Source organism: Schistocerca serialis, chromosome 3 (assembly GCF_023864345.2).
Source record: "Schistocerca serialis cubense isolate TAMUIC-IGC-003099 chromosome 3, iqSchSeri2.2, whole genome shotgun sequence".
NCBI lineage: Eukaryota > Metazoa > Arthropoda > Insecta > Orthoptera > Acrididae > Schistocerca > Schistocerca serialis.
Window position 1 is genome coordinate 122,854,543 of NC_064640.1, and position 15,607 is coordinate 122,870,149.

The 15,607-nt window shown below is 42.4% G+C and overlaps 1 non-coding gene and 1 pseudogene across 1 annotated transcript; both read right to left on the reverse strand.

Annotated features, from left to right (window-relative positions):
- Nucleotides 1–4,728: 4,728 nt before the first annotated feature.
- Nucleotides 4,729–4,803, reverse strand: Trnas-cga (transfer RNA serine (anticodon CGA)). The gene has a single exon. It is a non-coding gene; the product is annotated as a tRNA-Ser (tRNA).
- A 4,035-nt stretch (nt 4,804–8,838) lies between these two features.
- Nucleotides 8,839–8,956, reverse strand: LOC126472079 (5S ribosomal RNA; annotated as a pseudogene).
- Between the last annotated feature and the right edge of the window lie 6,651 nt (nt 8,957–15,607).

Sequence of the window (15,607 nt, forward strand, 5' to 3'; positions counted from 1 at the left end):
TTTTAGGCGTTTCAGTCTGGAACCGCGCTGCTGCTGGTTCGAATCCTGCCTCGGGCATGGATGTGTGTGATGTTCTTAGGTTAGTTAGGTTTAAGTAGTTCTAAGTCTCAGTCTAAGGACTGATGACCTGAGATGTTAAGTCCCATAATGCTCAGAACCATTTTTTTGTGTCTTTCAGTTCATTGTAATTTAGAGTCTATAAAGACAAGCAATAATACGGAGATTACGTTTGTGATGGCTGAAGAGTACAGATCAGCACTGCCAGGGATTGTACAGGGTGGGAAACTAAAACTGGTCTAGAAAATATTTGTAACACAGATGCGGAATATACTGATTACTGAGCAGGAGAGCTGCCCATCACAGAAAATGTTGGAAACCACGATTTCGATGCATCGATCGGTAGGTGTCACACGTCTGCGCGCCCCCATCCCCCGCATGCTCTGTCCTAGGCAAAAAGATGGAACACTGCAGTTTGACGTCCAGATGACAACGAGGTCATTAGAAACGGAGCACAAGCTTGGGATTCTTTTAAGGATGGGGAACTAATTCGACCGTATCCATTCGAAGGATCCATTCCGCCACTAGCCTGGAGTAGAGATGCGCTCTACTGAAATTACGGTGTATAAGAGAGATCGTGGTATAGCTTACTATATGTCTACAATGCCGTTGGTACTTAGGACAAGGACTCGTCGTAAAGTAAATGAATCAGAGTCTGTGTTCGTATGGGTTAAAGGTGCACTGAATTGTCCAAAGATTAAAGTAGTTGGTGATGTCACGCTTTATTATAGAAACTGAAATAAAGCACATGTCCTTTCCTTATTTAACCTCGAGAAAAAAAAATTACACGACAGCAAAAAAGACGTAGTAAGTGGTAGGATTATCGTTAATATTGGTAGCATTTCTGAAGAAAGAAACATAAAACACTGTATGCTACAGAAACTGGGAACCAACGATTTCTCTTTGTTTGCTTGTTTTACACATACTTATAACTATACATTGCTCAGTGTAAGTCCATACTATATTTTACATCCTTACGAAATATAAATTACAGTCTATAAGTAATAAAAATTAGCTGATGGCATAAATTCTGCGCTTTCATGTAACCAAACTAATAACTTTTGATTCAAATACAGCTTAATTGCAAAAACATGAAAAATATATAATTATTGTTGTTATTTCAAACTCTATGTAACGTTCTTCATCATGAGCAAAGGCAAAAGTATAAAACTAAACTAAACTCTGTCCGAACAGGCCTTGGAAGGCCAAACGGCACCGACCGACCGCCGTGTCATCCTCAGTCCATAGGGGTCACTGCATGCAGATATGGAGAGGCATGTGTCCAGCACACCGCTCTCCAGGCCTTATGCAGTTTACGAGTCCAGAGACGCTACTTCTCAATCAAGTAGTTGCTCAGTTTGCCTCACAAGGGCTGAGTGCATCCCGCTTGCCAACAGCGCTCGGCAGACCAGATGGTCGCCCATCCAAGTGCTAGCCCAGCCCGACAGCGCTTAATTTCGGTAATCTGACGGAAACCGGAGTTACCACTGCGGCATAGCAAAAGTTTCCTGTCGTTATTTATAACTGCGAAAGTTGTTTGAGAGTAGCAGAAACAAAAGCAGAAAAAAAGCTATGCTTGATATAACATTTTTGCATTTATATTATTTATTTACTTATTTATTTTGAGGAAACAGCTTTCTAGCACAACACGATAAATGTGTATTTCTTTATTTTTGCTATGACACCTCTCTTTTTCAAGTTACAAATAAACGGTTTTAGAATAAAACCTGAATAAAATATTAATAATTCCAATTTTGCCATAAATACTGCTAATTTTTAAGTAACAGACTGGAGGATAATTATGTACAATAACAATTTTCCGTAGGTTACGTGGTCCTTTATACAGGGTGACAATTATTGAAATATATGAAAAAATGTAAATTACTTACAAACTACGGCGTACACACACTTTATTCAACATGTAAACATCACTACAGATACTTGGATTTAGGTTATGACCTGTTAGATATGCCTGTCATCATTGGCGATGATATGGCGCAGACGAATAGCGAAATTCTGCATGATCCACTAAAGTGTCGGAACATCGATGCTGTCGGTGACGTCCTGAATGGCTGTTTTCAGCTCATCAATGGTTTTGGGGTTATTGCTGTACACCTTGTCTTTAATATAGCCCCAGAAAATTGAGTCTCATGTGTTCAGATTTAATATAGCCTCAGAAAATTGAGTCTCGTGTGTTCAATCGAGACCCATGCATGTGGCCTCTGGGTACTCCAGAGACAGAATGCGATCCCCATAGTGCTCCTCCAGGACATCAAACACTCTCCTGCTTCGATGGGGTCTCGATGGGGTCGAGCTCCGTCTTGCATGAACCACATATTGTCGAAATCAGGGTCACTTTGAATAATGGGGATGAAATAATCTTTCAAAACCTTCACGTACCGTTCGGTATTCAAATGGCTCTGAGCACTATGGGACTTAACATCTTAGGTCATCAGTCCCCTAGAACTTAGAACTACTTAAATCTAACTAACCTAAGGACATCACACACATCCATGCCCGAGGCAGGATTCGAACCTGCGACCGTAGCAGTCCCGCGGTTCCGGACTGTAGTGCCTAGAGCCGCACGGCCACAATGGCCGGCGTTCGGTAGTCATCGTGCCATCAAGGAATATCGCCTCGGCTATTCTGTGACTGGACACTGCACACCACACAGTCACTCATTGAGGCTGAAGAGACTTCTCGATCGCGAAATGAGGATTCTCAGTCCCCCAAACGCGTCAACTCTGCTTTTTGACAAACCCGTCCAAACGAAACTGGGCTTCGTCGCTAAACCAAGCCATATTCACATCAAAGTCCTGTCCGTCAATTCTGTGGACAATAGTATTGGCAACACAGCTACTGTTCCATGGCCCTAGGTATTAATGGCTGATGGGTTTAAATTTTGTATGGGAAGAGATGCAGTTCTTCAACAATAATTTTTCGCAATGTTTCCCGGCTGATTCTCTCCTATTGTGCAGCTCATCTGATAGATTTCCTGGTGCTGCTACGGTCGCAGGTTCGAATCCTGCCTCGGGCATGGATGTGTGTGATGTCCTTAGGTTAGTTAGATTTAAGTAGTTCTAAGTTCTAGGGGACTGATGACGTAAGATGTTAAGTCCCATAGTGCTCAGAGCCATTTGAATACCGAACGGTACGTGAAGGTTTTGAAAGATTATTTCATCCCCATTATTCAAAGTGACCCTGATTTCGACAATATGTTTTCAGGCGTATTTACCCTTGTTGGACGACCGACATTGCCAGCACTGTCGTCACGAACACTACCCCTTCTCTCAAACTTGCGAATCAAGTTCGTGATTGGTAGCACACTTGGAACGATTGTCTTCAGCTTGAACTCGGCCGCAAACGTCCTTTGAGTCGCAGTTGGGCGGTTATTGCACGCATAGTAAACCTTCACCAGCGCTATACGCTCAGGGACGCTATACCGTGACTTTTTCACGTGCAAATGGCCAACAACATCAAGGCGCTTGCGCATGCGCATACTAATTCCCATCATGCCCCGCGGCCAACCGCGCAATTTGGACTTCCTAATGCAAACCGTTCAGAAATTATGACGATTTTATTTCATATAGCTCAATAATTGTCAACTGTATATCCTCACTCAGTTTCTAGACAGTTCACCATTTCCGGTTTCTACAGGAATCTACTAAGCAACTGATTGCATACGCAGACAGAGCGATCGAAATGGGGTAACGGCCAAATGGTATCCAATACCCCTAACGTACAAGTAAGGCGGTTACGATCTTAATTGACCGAGTCTACTAGGAAACCTACCGCAGTCTACGCTTACTTCTGATAGTTTACGGTAAGCTATAGTAGTATTAGAACTCTGTCCTGGAGTGGTTGAGGGAAATCACGGAAAACCTAAATCTGGATGCGGGACGGGGATGTGAACCGACATCCTCCTGAATGCGCGTCCATTATGCTAACCACTGCAACATCTCGCAAGGTCTGTCCCGCGGACTAGGGCGTGTCATTACGTTTGAGGGAGAGAGGAGGAGGCGTGTTTAGCAATCAAAGTGGTGCTCGGATTAAACAGCGCAAGTTCATTGTCGAGTGTTGGGTGAAGCACAATTCGTGGAAAACCTGTGCAGACTGGAAGTAATTTGCCAAAACCTTCACTAAAGAGTGAAGAGAACTTAGTGGAAAAATGGGTTGAAATGGGCTCTGTGGCGAATAAAACCGTAATCAACCGAAAAGAGTTCGAACATCCGAAAACATTGCTCGAGTGAAAGAAACCTGGAATAAAGTCCGACGAAATCTGAACGCCGTTTATCTGTGCAAAGTGAAATCGTCGTGTCGAAATATTACAAAAAGCGACTTGCATCTGTATCCTTACAAATTTACTGCTCTGCACGAGTAAAACCATCCACCTACTCTTTCCGGTGTGGAGGTCTGCCGGTGATTCCTGTGAGGAATGGAATCAGAATTGTTGGATCCTCAGTCTTTGATTTCGTCAGACGAGGCCTTGTTCAGCCTGGAAGGCCGCGTGTGATTAGCCGAGCGGTCTCAGGCGCTGCAGCCATGGACTGTGCTGCTGGTCCCGGCGGAGGTTCGAGTCCTCCCTCGGGCATGGGTGTGTGTCCAGAATGAGATTTTCACTCTGCAGCGGAGTGTGCGCTGATATGAAACTTCCTGGCAGATCAAAACTGTGTGCCCGACCGAGATTCGAACTCGGGACCTTTGCCTTTCGCGGGCAAGTGCTCTACCAACTGAGCTACCGAAGCACGACACACGCCCGGTACTCACAGCTTTACTTCTGCCAGTATCTCGTCTCCTACCTTCCAAACTTTACAGAAGCTCTCCTGCGAACCTTGCAGAACTAGCACTCCTGAAAGAAAGGATACTGCGGAGACATGGCTTAGCCACAGCCTGGGGGATGTTTCCAGAATGAGATTTTCACTCTGCAGCGGAGTGTGCGCTGATATGAAACTTCCTGGCTTGCCCGCGAAAGGCAAAGGTCCCGAGTTCGAGTCTCGGTCGGGCACACAGTTTCAATCTGCCAGGAAGTTTCATGGGTGTGTGTGTTTGTCCTTAGGATAATTTAGGTTAAGTAGTGTGTAAGCTTAGGGACTGATGACCTTAGCAGTTAAGTCCCATAAGATTTCACACACAGCCTGGAAGTGTATGTGAACTTACAGAACATGCGCCATTATGTATCAGAAAATCTCCATCAATTCTTTGAAGAGCCTTTGTATAATCTCATTACTGGTGTCTGGAGCATAATGTCTGGTGTCCGCATCGTAACACAATTCTTTAACCAAACTGTTAATGCTAACCGGTATGTCCTTAAACTGTTAATCCGTATGTGCCTCAATTCACAGAAGATGAACGAGTGTATGGATATTTTCAGCAAGACTGTGCAACAGCGCGCACAACCTAGACAACCCCGCCACGAGTGCATGAGGTGTTCGACCAGGAGAGGATAACGAGTAGAAGCAGAGCAATCTGCTGGTCACCTGGATCACCCTGTGATATTTATCTTTAGGAAAAATTTAAGTCAGGTGTACTCACATAACGCTCACGCACTGGAAAAGCTACAGCAGAACACTGAAAACGCTACTGCTGCTATCCCTTACGCAAAGTTGCTACGAGTGTCTCACCGTCTGATAAATCGAGCACAGAGCTACATCGATATCAATGGTGGTCATTGTCAGCATCGACCTTAATGTTAATTAAAAAGAATTATTCAAGCATCAGCCTTGTTTTAAACATTTCCTGGGCCAGCTTCATTTTGACCACCATGTACAAGTGTTGTAGCATCCGGTTCATACTTTTCAGTGCGAGTGAGACAGAGCAATGGACTCGTATTCAGGAGGAGAGGGGTTCAAATCCTTTTCCGGCCATCCAGATTTTCGTTTTCTATGGTTTCCCGTAAGCCATTAAGGCGAATATCGACATGGGTCCTCTGAAATTGTCACCTCCAGTATTCTTCACGATCCTTGTCCAATCAGAGGTTGTAGTGCGTCACTAATTACCTCGACGTAAATATGATGTCCAATCGTAATGCGCCTGCTACTGCGGCGTTTCTGCATCGTGATTTTCCTATCACTATTGGTATACACGAAGTTAATATGTAGAAAACAATTTTCTAGTTTAAGAAGTAACTGTGCCACAGTTCTCTGAATCAGCTTTTTCCATCTATTTACATCACTCTTCACACTTGAATAGAAAGATTTGATTTGTCTTCCCATTAGCATCTTTGTTGGGCTACGAGTCATAGCTTCTGGTAGTTTTATATGTGATCACGATATACATAAGTGTTTCAGATTAGAAGTTATCTGCAAATGTACCCCATTATAAGATCATCATAATATTTCGCATTACTAGTTTACGCAGTTTCTGTTATCAAAATTTCGTAAAATGTGGGTGGCTGCGTTAACCGAGGAAGAAAGAAACTGCAGTAACTTACTATATTCCACCACTTCTTTTGGACTTACGTTTATCTTCGCACTGAAGGAAGAGATAGAGTACGTCCTGCAAATTTCTTGTTGTATACTGTTCGTATTTTTCCTTCATGCGACTCTACCAATCTTAATTACTTTAATGCTGCTCACAACTTTTATTTCATTCGCAGGTTACTTAACATCACAAACAGGTAACACAGAGCTACCGCTCCTGTATACTCAGCATATGGAATAGTTGAGCAACGTGCATGCTCGTGTTATCTTCGGATATACAACTGACTAACCATTGAGGATCGCGCATGGGATTGACAAGAGATGACATTTTAGCATGTTTGTCGCGGTTTTATCACTCTGACCAGAGGCAAGGGCCACTGCATTTACGTAGAGAACCATCTCATTGCCGTGTGATACATAAGTGTTTGTCCCACATCATTACATCTACTAACCTGACGTGTCACGGTACACATGTGTTAGAATGGATGCAGAAAGACAATCATCAAGTTGAAAATGATGTGATTATGTGAAGCATAACTGTAGCTTATGAGCAGGTGGGATGTCTTCCGATACTTACCTGAGTTTATAGGTGACGTTCAGTTGAGTTTCGTACATACTCATCTCCGCTCTAGCCGTCGTTTTGTGTTATATAAGTCATGGACTTGTCTCTGCAATTTCTTGCGGCATTTCAGTGCGCTACGGGTATGAGAAAGGAATAAGAATCTGTAGAATCCTGCGAGAGTTTTTAGAAGTTCTAAAGCTCGTGCAATGTGGATGAGAAGGTTAGAGCAACTTATTTGGGATGAGGAAACATGTAAGTGGTTACGGCTTTACTCAAGTCTGCTGTACGCGAAAATGGTGCTGATAAGTTCTGCGGTTTGTGGAGTAATATGATGGCTTCCCAACTTAGTGTTAATATCTTCATAATATTATAGGTGTAAAACGACTGGTCGCTACAGAAGAAGAGATTGTATGAAGTGGGCTTATTGGGTCGAACACTGGAAGTGGATGTATGACTATTACGGTATGTTAGTACTAGGTATAAGGGTGAAGAAAAATTCGCGCAATCGGAATCCGCAACGCGATTCCTCACATACTAAGAACACAGAAATGTCTGTCAGAAAATTTCTACCTGTGCCTGCTTCTGGCAATAAATTGACTTTAACTATTGCAGTCTGGCAACACTGTACTCATATGTACGGTAACTATTTCTGTTAGCAGACAGCAGCAGTTGCGTGCAAAAGGTGCAGTGGATAGCGTTTTGGGTTAGCATGTAGGAGGTAGAGAGCTCGATTCTGGATCGAGACGTAGTTGGTTTTATCTGTCAATTTGATTCTGTCATATAATACCGTAAAATACACCGTTTCATAAGCCGCACATATTTGACATTTAAACTGTTTCCCTAACGGTAATGGTCTTGATGTTTTCATTTTTCCATCGATTATAATAATATTATTATTAATAATAATAGTAATGCATGAAGATACTAAACGTGTGCTGATCAGACTCAATGTTGAAAGGAATAATTAGTGGTTCCATGGTGATAACACATACAAATGGTAACAGTGTTAGGAAATTATTTCCAAAGCACGGTGCTAGCCCTACTGATGATGTAAGGCCCTAATGAAGTGTGATGGACCTGTACTTGGCAATGATAATGATGGAACCATTGTGGGAGGGTACATAGAAAACAGGTTTCGAAGCTAGTGGATGTAGTGGTGCGAAGCAATTCGCATCCACGACGTGCAAAAAGCTTCTTTAAAAGCTCATCAATTGTACTTCCATTTCTGCATTCCTAGTACGCAAGTGCAATTGTTTTGCAGAAAACACACTGTAATCGCTGTATGACTATTAAGACGCCAGATACCACGCAAAGTACATTTAGCAAATAAAACCAAACACACCTCTACCCAGAATCGCACCGTCGACCTCCTGCAAGCTAACCCAAACAACTATACACTGCACCAAATGCGCGTAGCTACTGTTGACTGCTAAACCAAGTAGTTACCATACATGTGATTACAGGGTTGCAGTCAGCCACTCTTTAAAGTCCGTTTACTGCTGGAAACATGCGCAGGACGAAAATTTGTGAGATAGATTTTTCTGTCGCTAGTACGTGAGGAATCGCACTGCGAAATCAAAAAAAAAAAAAAAAAAAGAAGCACTCCGTCTTCAGGCCACGTGTGGCCTACCGGGACCAACCGACCGCCGTGTCATCCTCAGTGGAGGATGCGGATAGAAGGGGCGTGGGGTCAGCACACCGTTCTCCCGGTCGTTATAATGGCATTCTTGACCGAAGCCGCTACTATTCGGTCTAGTAGCTTCTCAATTGGCATCACGAGGCTGAGTGCACCCCGAAAAATGGCAACAGCGCATGGCGGCCTGGATGATCACCCATCCAAGTGCCGATCACGCCCGACAGCGCTTAACTTCGGTGATCTCACGGGAACCGGTGTATCCACTGCGGCAAGGCCGTTGCCCGCATTGCGAAATCAGATTGCGCGAATTTTTCTTCACCCTGTATATAACATGTTCGTCAGGATGCTGGAATAGAGGTTGTGGTCGACCACGGATGCTTTTGAAGTATCCAACGGCAGCTCGGATCACAACGAATGTATGCGACTTCTTCATCCAGTTTATATACTCAGATTCAGACAGTAAACCATAGAAAAATGGAAGGAAAATATTTGTTTAAGTGCGTCAGTACATAACACCAATATGTAAGCTAAATGACAGAAGTTACTGTTTCAGTGAAAGAGCGAAATAAATTGGTATTAGAATTTCACCAAAGTCCGGATACCAACATAAAAGCAAAACTCACGAGTCACCGACCGATCGAGATAAGAGACCGACAAAATCTAATGAGACAAACCACCAGTTTTGTACACTTTTCGGCGAATTTGGCCTTGCTCCATAGTGAATCATTTTCAAATGAACGTTCAAGGGGTAGCTCATGATTAATAACAATAATACGTGAAGCAAGTAATCATTTTGTCTAATAAAAAATACTATAGCAAGAAATTAGTTGTTTGAACGTGAACGGTAGATGTTCAGGTTTTTGAAAATTAAACATGGTTAAACGGCTCATGACAGTCACGTGAACTAAATTAGTCAAGTTTGTTTTCATTTCGCTGGTGCCATAATTTTGTATTCTACTGTCCCAAGTTAAAGGCTTATGCGAAAGCTGTAGTTCACAATTTGTTTCCAAGACTGTTACACGCTTAAGAGTTTGAAACGATTATAAAAATTAAATGATGTCGAATTGGATGCTATGAATATTGAAGGCACGGTTTTAGGGACGTCAGCTGGCTCGTCCTGTTGAGGATATGCTAGTTGCTGTGTCGCGTTCTTTGATATCCGCGAGGTAGAGAAGCTGATGGAATGTGCGGACAGATAAATATTGAATCGTCCATTGAAAACTGCAATTATTGTGCAGCTAGTTTATAGCTCACTGCGTTTGAATATCGGAAAACTCTTCTTTGTGTCATACAGAGGAACTAAGTTAATTACACTGTGGTAAAAATCCAACGCTGCGTTTCGAGAAACGGTTGCGTACAGGCTTTTCCAACTGAAGAATAATGTAAGCTCGTTACCCCTGAAAAATGTTGGATATAGCGTTCCGCATTTCCCACTCAATTACGAAGTTTCGATTTGAATCTCGTACTGTGCCAGGGATGCGTTAATGGAGATTAAAAGAGCTATGTAAGCTGATAAACGCGATACGAAACTGACTGGCTGCATTTTTGTTTGTAATTTTAGGAACTTGTACGATATGCTTATTTTGAGAGCGACTAGTATTACTGATAATTTGTGTTGGCATTTTCACAAGGCTTTCTCTCTTTGCGTTTGAACGCGATTCCAAAATTTCAACGGTGTATATGGACCAAACCTAATCCTGTTTCTCTAGAAGAACATTAGCTCTGTAAAACTCAACAAACTGTTAATCGATCTCCCCTGGCGAGATGTTTCCAAACATAGAAAATCACTTAGTTTATAGTCAAGTTTCGAAAGAACAGTGCAATTTTTCCTGAAAAAGGAAATATCTTGGAATCTGTGTTTCAAAAATATTTCCGAAATTCTACTACGGCTGGCGCTTGCTCACAGAATGTGGTATTAACTGAAATGGTTCAAATGGCTCTGAGCACTATGGGACTTAACATCGGAGGTCATCAGTCCCCTAGAACTTAGAACTACTTAAACCTAAGTAACCTAAGGACACCACACAACACCCAGCCGAGGCAGAGAAAATCCCTGACCCCGCCGGGAATCGAACCCGGGAACCCGGGCGTAGGAAGCGAGAACGCTACCGCATGACCTCGAGCTGCGGGCGGTATTAACTCAAATATGGATCGAATCTACCTACTGGATTGTCAGCCAGTGATGCGATTCACGAGTTTATCGAATAACGCCAGGATCCCACACACAAAACAGTGATACATAATTCGTGAGCAAGTGATTTATATGCTCCCTCTATCCAATCCTTTATCAAACGACAGTAGTTAATGGAGAACAGAAGGACTAAAGTCTTCTGTTTCAGGAATACCAGCGGTCGTGTTGAACAACAACTAACAAAACAAGGGACACCGGAAAAGGAATTAGGGAAGTATCTGGAGAGCTACGTCTCGAGTGTACGAGTTCTGACTCAATTAGAATGTGCTCGGATAAATAAGGAGAGGTCCATTTCGGCAAGAGTTGAGCTTCACAAGCGTGAAAAAGTCCCTGCCATGGATTGCGTGACAAGATAGTCACAGTAAAATGGAAAAGCTCGTACGGAAAGTGGCAAAATTTGTGGCGCAAACTTCGGCTTAACTGCTCTTCAAGTTTTTTTGTTAGTAACATTGCACGAGTATTTCTTTTGCTCATCTTATTCTTCGCTAACGTAGTGGACAGGAAGAAATTGTATATACCGGTATAGTGTGTCTTATTTGTTCCGATCACCGCCAGTTGTGGTGGGGGCGATAAAGGGCGTGCACATCACCATCTGATTTGTTAACTCTGTAAAGGACCATGTCATTAGGATTTGACGCACGCTGACACTGGGTCTGAACTATGCGTGTACCCAGGCTTCTGGGGCGTTCGAATGCAATAATGACCTGATTTTAAGACTAGAAAGGAGCATAAAGGAAACCATACCGATCTCCATAGTACTGACTGGCAAAGTCTGACCACACCAAGAAAGGATCTTCGTATTGTATGCCAGTCACACCTTAACTCCATCATGTCTCCACCCGTCATCCGAGCACAGTTAATGTACTCACTAAAACACACCGTTCTTCATTGTGATTGGTTGGAGACCTCTATTTGGTCATAAGTTTGAGGGTAACAAAACAATTATTCTCTATAAACTGTTCAATGGGTTTTTGTCTGAATTTTAATAGCCAAACGAAGAGTGGGAATTGGGGTATCATACTGACCAGCTTGAGATCGAGGTTGGAAAAGAACAAAAAGACTGCTTGAAAGAAGTCAGGGTAATTGATATTAATTAGTGACTGGATGGAAAACTAAATTATTTCACTAATAAATGCTGCTGCCTATGTAAAAGCCGAATTAAGAAGTTCATCCCTTCAAGGTGTGGCTATTTAGGGCGTAAACATTTGCATTGGTTTGACTTTTCATTTTTAAAATAGCTTTTTTTTTAATTAAGTACTAAATTTAGGATATTTTGAGAACAGCTTTCTAAATCAAAATTGAAAATAAAAGAAAACTGAAAGAAACATACGAATAAATGCTTTGTGAAATTATTTTTCTAAAACTAAGAAATAAAATATGCCAGAGATACAGTTGTCGCGCATTGGAAGGACGCTTGAAATCATCTGCGTCAAATGAGGTGCCAACTGAAAATGCGCATTTTCTTCCTTGATATTCGAAAGATTCTCTACTGAAAAATTTCGAAGCTGAAAAGTTTTTGAACATTTTTACAGTTTTGGGCGTAGATGATAGAAATATTTCAAGACCACTCAAAATCAGACTGGACGATCTACATAATTTACAAGATAAATTTCCTCTAGTAGTATTCAAAACTCTAAGATTATAATTTGAACTTCGAACTTTAAATTCTTAACCAACACCTTATCTGTTGTACATGATTACGAACAACATTCGAAGGCACGTCAAATGCTTTTCTAATATGCCTTATTTCTTACTTCCAGAGAAATCATCTCAGAACAAATTGGATCTTTTTTCAAATTTTTTATTTATTTATTACATTTTAGCCTGTCATTTATAATTTAAACACAGCTTGTATTCACCTTTATTTAGATTACTACTATTAACAGCCATTGTTCTTATCTATGTATGGAAAAATAATGAAACTACAGGTACTGTATAATACCGCTTGATTTCTTCTGGGTGGACAGCGCAGCCTGGACAAATTCAGTGAAAGACATCCTTCAAATCAGGCTTATTGGCTGAATAAGTACTTTATTTAGCAACTACCTGAGTACCCGGTGTTGCCCAGCTACTTATCTATTCCCGTCTTGTCATCTCCTCCTTCCCCCCCTCTCTCTCTCTCTCTGTCCATATCCTCCGTCCCCTCTCTCTCTCCACAGCCTCCTCCACCCTCTAATTCCACCTCATGCTCCCCTCCCTTTGACCATATCCTCCCTTCTCTCTCTCTGTCCACCTCTTCCTCTCCCTCTCCCTGTCCCTCTCCCTCTCCTCTTCCCCCTCTCGCTGTCCATCTTCTCCTCCCTCCTCTAGCTTTCCACCTCCTCCTTCCCCCCCCCCCCCACTCGCTGTCCGTCTACTCTTCCTCCATTTCTCTTTCCATTTCCTCCTCCACTTCTCTGTCTTCACTTTCTCTTCCCCCTCTCTCAGCTTATCTTTTCCTCACTCCTGGCTCTGTCCATCTCCTCCTCTTTCCTTTCCCTATCCATCTCCTCCTCTTTCTTCTCGCTGTCTATTTCTCTCTGCCCCTCTCTCTCTGTCCATCTCCTTCTCCCTCCTATTCGTGTCCATCTTCTCTTTTCGCAATCTGTCTGTTCATCTTCTCTGCTCTCCTTCATCTTCGACGTTATCACCACCACCCCAAATGATGACTCGTGGTTCTTACTGAGACAGTATTTCTTTACAGATTGTAACTAATTTGTGTACAAAATTTGACTGGAATCATTGAATGGGTTTTGGATGAGATTTCCCCCCTGTATGCACATGTCAAATACAGGATGAGTCACTGACTATTGCCATCTAGAATAACTCCGAAAGTGTGATAGGAGCTGTAAAGTTTGTGGGACAAAAGTTGCATAGGACAACGGGGGCCATACTATGTCGTTGGTTTTTTGTTGCTTCAGAGATAAGAGGTCAACTTTGTTTTTCTAAATGGGATGCTACAGTTTGGTACTTATTTTCTGATAGTCGCTATCGAGACGAATCCAATGATGTGTAACAGTAAGGTCTTTGAAGGTCAACGAAGGTAAAAAGGTGGCATGAACGTCCATTTACAGAAAGTGTTCGAAGTGATGAACATTGGTGTCAATGCAGTGGTGCAATCTTCTTATCATGGATTGAGTGGTATTCCTTATCCCTCCAGCACTTATCGAAACACATGCTCTGACAACTCTCGTATATCGTGCAAATAGTAAATATTCGCTGAATATAACGTGCCATTGACATGTAAACACCATTCGACGGTTTCGCAATACAACACTAATAGGAACGGTAAGACTAGTATCGTCGAATCAAGCGAATGTGAATGATGAATTCCTTCGAAGAACAAGTCGATATGCTTCTCATTTACTGAGGATGCCAACGAAATTCAGTGACAGCTAGAGACTTATACGCTGAAAGATATTTTCAACGTACTCACTCTACACGCCGCACGTTTAAATATGTGAGTGATAAACTGACAATAATTGGATCTTTAATGCATCGAAAACACATCCGGAAAAGGAAAGTTACTAACGAGGAAACGGAAATTGGTACTCTTGCCACTGTGCTTCGAGATCCTTGTGTTAGTTCGCATCAGATCACAAGGGAGTCTGGCATAAGCCAGAGTAGTGTTGCTCGTGTTGTGCAGCTCCATAAATATCATCCTTACCATATAAGTCTCGTCCAAAAATTAACTGGTACGGACTGTATGCGTCGCACTGAATTGTGCCGATGGGCTCAACTTCAGAATCAGAGGGGTGACGCATTTATTAATTTGATTTTATTTACTGACGAGGTTACATTCACAAACCATGGAAATGTTAATTTGCATAACATGCATTATTGGGCAACTGAAAATCCATGTTGGCTGCGGCAAGTTGCACACCAAAAACCATGGCCGGTGAATGTATGGTGTGGGATTGTGGAGGACAGAATGAAGTTTTAATGGTAGGAAGTACACCACATTCCTGCAAGAAACATTAGGTCTGTTATTGGAAGAAATGCCTTTAGGAACAAGGAGCAGGATGTGGTATAAACACGTTGGGTGCCCGGCACATTTTTCGCCGACGGCTAGAAATGAGTTGCAGAGACAATTCAAAAATCGTTGGATTTGACACGGAGGAGATGTGTCGGGGCCGGCTCGTTCGCCAGACTTGACGCCTGTGCATTTTTTCATGTGGGGATTTGTAAAAGACCTTGCTTATAAAGACGTTCCAACTACACTTGATGTATTGCGAGAGAGAATTGTCAGAGCACGTGCTTCGATAAGCGCCGAAGTGATAAGGAATACCACTTAGTCCATGATAAGAAGATTGAAGCATGTAAGTTAACGAGCATTTCGCTCTCATTTAAGTAAATGGACGAAAGAGTAAGCATACAGGAATTGTGAAACAAACCTGTCGTCCAGAACCGCGTGCCACAGAGTGCAGATTCACCACGAGATGGGGAAACTCACAGAGGTCCACTGTCTATTGAGGACTAAGTGCTATAGCGTGCGGGTGAGACAGACGAGAACCTACGTCATACGGAAATCCAGTAGAAGCCGTTGGTGGCCGAGGAGACGCAGCAGTGTTAAATATGGCGGACCTAAGATCGGCTACAAAGGGATACATTTATGGAAACTATTTCATTCTGTAGTAATGTAAGGAATGAAGCCACAGTAATTTTAATCTACCAGCCTTTATAAATTTTCATGGTAATCCCAATAAAACTTCAATATTATTCATATCTGTAATTGTTTAGGATTTACTGTTAAAGTGAAATTA